The sequence below is a fragment of the Zingiber officinale genome, chromosome 7B, assembly GCF_018446385.1.
Source record: "Zingiber officinale cultivar Zhangliang chromosome 7B, Zo_v1.1, whole genome shotgun sequence".
NCBI classification, from domain to species: Eukaryota; Viridiplantae; Streptophyta; class Magnoliopsida; order Zingiberales; family Zingiberaceae; genus Zingiber; species Zingiber officinale.
The window spans coordinates 64,973,076-64,976,694 of record NC_055999.1 but is presented as its reverse complement, the minus strand read 5'-3'; the positions used below and the strand labels follow the sequence as shown (position 1 = coordinate 64,976,694).

The 3,619-nt window shown below is 31.8% G+C and overlaps 1 non-coding gene across 1 annotated transcript; it reads left to right on the top strand.

Moving 5' to 3' along the window:
• Positions 1-1,761: 1,761 nt before the first annotated feature.
• TRNAM-CAU lies at positions 1,762-1,846 on the top strand. Its single transcript is given in 2 exon segments — positions 1,762-1,799; positions 1,811-1,846. It is a non-coding gene; the product is annotated as a tRNA-Met (tRNA).
• Positions 1,847-3,619: the final 1,773 nt, after the last annotated feature.

The following is a 3,619-nucleotide window of genomic DNA, read 5'->3' as shown; positions in this document are numbered from 1 at the left end:
TTTATTATTATTATTATCAAATTTTTTAAATTTTTTTTATTTTATATAATTTTTAAATTACGATCTTCCTGTAAATTATCTTTCTAATTTGATACTTAAATTACCCCTCATCCAACTATTGACACATGTCATAATCTTCTCTCCCTTTAAATTATCCCTCCCTCCAACCATTGACATGGTTGGAGGATGGGTAATTTAAAGAGGGTGAGAGATTCTGACATGTGTTATGTGTCAATGGTTGGAGGCAGGGATGATTTAAAGGGAGAGAAGATTATGACATGTATCAATAGTTGGATGAGGATAATTTAAGTGTCAAATTAGGAAGGTAATTTACAGGAAATGAGTAATTTAAAAATTATATAAAATTAAAAAAATTAAAAAATTTTGATAACAATAATAATAAATAAAATTGATTAAAGAAATAAATATTAAAAAAATAATAAATAAAATTAATTAAAAATAAAACTTAAATAAAATTTAAAAAATATAAGTATTAATGAAAAATAATAAACAAAATTAATTAAAAAATAAAACTAAATAAATTAATAAATTAAATTAATTAAAAAATAAAAACTAAATAAAATTTATATAAAACTGAAAAAATAAGTATTGATAAAAAATAATAAATTAAATTAATTAAAAAAGAAAATTTAAATTATACTTAGAGTTATTTTTAAACAAAATTAATTAAAAAATTAAAACTAAATAAAAATTAAATGAAATTAAAAAAAAAGGAAAAAAAAAGGAGGGGGCTACATGCATCATTTGACAGGGAGAGAGGGGAGAAGAAGAGGGGTGTATATCAGATCGGGAGGGGGGAAAAGCAGTTCTCTTCACAAATCCTTTTCTGTTTGATCTTCTTCCTTGTTGTCAGAAGGACAATCATGATATAATATCGAAAAACCTTTTACTATTCCACCAACCAAATCTCTCTCGTGCTTGCTTCGGATATTCTTTTTCTTCACAAGATACACAATCTGAACAGATACAATCTCTCAGCAACGTAACTTAGCAACCTAGCAACCCTTTTCACTTGTGCGTACACTGTGACAAAAAGATGAAACATTCGTCCCCAGCGCTCCTATCGTACTTGACCCAAGGTCATCACGAGAAAGATAAATCGCAGCATCTGAATAAACATGTGACGGATAGGTGTATTTTCACTTGGACGTACACGCATATATAGGTGCTTGTGCAGTCCTAAAACTTCTGCACAAAGTGCAGAAGTGAGAGGTAACTGTAACTAAGTCACAACGTGCTTCCTGAATTTACTTAATAGATAGAATATTGGGTCAAACCATCTACTAGTTAGATTGTGAAATCTGAATACCTTATATGAAAACAAAAATTGAATAGAGATGGTCAACATCTTATGAATATACATAAACAAAACCTGTGAATCAATTTAATTATCAAGATGCTTTTATCAAATAAATATAAATAGATAAAAATGAAAAGAAAATATTATTAAACTTAATACCCACCTAGACAAAATTAAAGTTTCAAACAATCATGTTTGTGGATTACAAATGATAAACCACCTGTAGGTTAAAAATGCTGACGTGTCATCTGTCTGGATTGCAATATTAACTACCGGTTTAAAAAATGATGACGTGTCATCTTTCTGGGGACAGATTGGAGCCGGTCTGTTATGAAAAATCTAAAACCTCAGACTGTACAATTATTTTTCCTTCCGCCAATGAAGCATGAGGATAAAAGTCGTATATTATTATAGTTTAAAAGATCAAACCTGTCAACAGTGGGGTGGTGGCGCAGTTGGCTAGCGCGTAGGTCTCATAGCTTCTGAGAAATCCTGAGGTCGAGAGTTCGAGCCTCTCTCACCCCAATTGCCTTTTTCGTGGATTTTGTTATAATATTATTGCTTTTTTTTAAAAAAAAAATTAAAAAGCTTAAAACAACAAATGAAATAGTAAGTCTTTTCCTTTCAATCATAACATAATTTTAAACACTTTTTACCCCAATTATTTTTTATGCCATTACTTACAAGTATATTTTTTATATAATATTTTTTTAAAAAAAAAATATTATAAATAAGCATACCCACTACTATATCTACATTTTGATTGATAAATATCCATCTTTTCTATCGATTAATACTAATCATTTTATCTAACTTGAAACGTATATTTTGATATCTCCGAGAATAATAATAATAATTATAGTTTCAAGAATAAGTAGCTCTAGTGTTAAGTAGATTGTTGGGCAAGAAGTCACTTTTCAAATTTATAGGATGAACAACCTAAGAGAAGGCCATCAATTTTCAAAATTAATTGGGTAACTCGATAGTTCATAAATAAAATGCATCAAAATATATAAATCAGACTTCGATAACCGAAATCCCTCAAATGTCAAACCTGATTAAACAAGTCAAATATGTTAATATATGATAAATTATTATTATATAAGGATAGATTAGTCTTTTATTATTATTTTTATTGTCTATTTATATTTACTTTTCCTTTGTAAATCTAAGTTTTTGCAATACAATTTGCTAGTCTCCTTTTGCGGCTACCTCTTTCTCTCCTTCGCTTTGTTGTCTTTTACATTCTATTTGCATTCTTTACTTTGTTCACATGGTATCAGAATCAATCCATCTCCTCATCTCCTCTCTTAGTGAATCATGGAATAGTTTTATTTTTGGAATTCTTTGAGGTGGTTGTAAAAGAATTGTATTTTCTTGAGTTTCAACTGTTGGATCGCCTTGAAACTTTGAGAATGTTCCTCACAACTAGGGCTACATTTTGAACGGTGGAGATCAGATTTTGAGTTCTTTGAATCTATCTGACGACCAAAAAATGTGACTATTGAGTTTAAGCTGCGTGGAGCTATCGACCTCTACGAATCCTCGACGCAAGGATGCCTTTTGCAAATAGAATTGATAACCTCTTGAAGAAATCTGTAACTTCCAGCCCATTATTTCAAGCAGCAAGGCGGATGTCATCCTCAAAAATTTTTGTTGGAGGACTTTCATATGGCACAGATGATGAAAGTCTGAGAGAAGTATTTACTAGTTTTGGTGAAGTGGTTGAAGCTCGAGTTATCATGGACAAGGAAACTGAACGGTCCAGGGGGTTTAGATTTATGACATTTACTTCTAGCGAAGAAGCCTCTGCTACCATTAGTGGTATAGATGGAAAGGATGTTCATGGATGAATGGTTAGAGTTAATTATGCTACTGATTGAACGGGTGGATTTCGTGGTGGTGGTGATGATTATGGTGGCGGGGGTGGTGCTTTTGGAGGTCGCTATGGTGGTGCTGCCCTTACCAAATATTTTCAGAAGCTCCTTGCATCTCAGTTACATTCCATGTCTATCTCTTCTCACATAGGTTTACCATCTAGTGGTACCTCAGGTATACATTCCCCTATCTGGATCCTTGATTCTGGATCTTCATATCATATATCGCCTAATGCCAATTCTTTTATATCTATAAATTCATCATCTTCTGTGTGTTGAATCATGAGTTTCGCTAGAGGAGGGGGGGGGGGGGGGGGGGGAAAAGCGATAAAACTTTCGTAAGGAGTTAAGCAGCGGAAAAAGAATAAGCAAAAGAAGAGCAAGGCTAACACAAGTTATTTTTACTTGGTTCGGAGCCTAT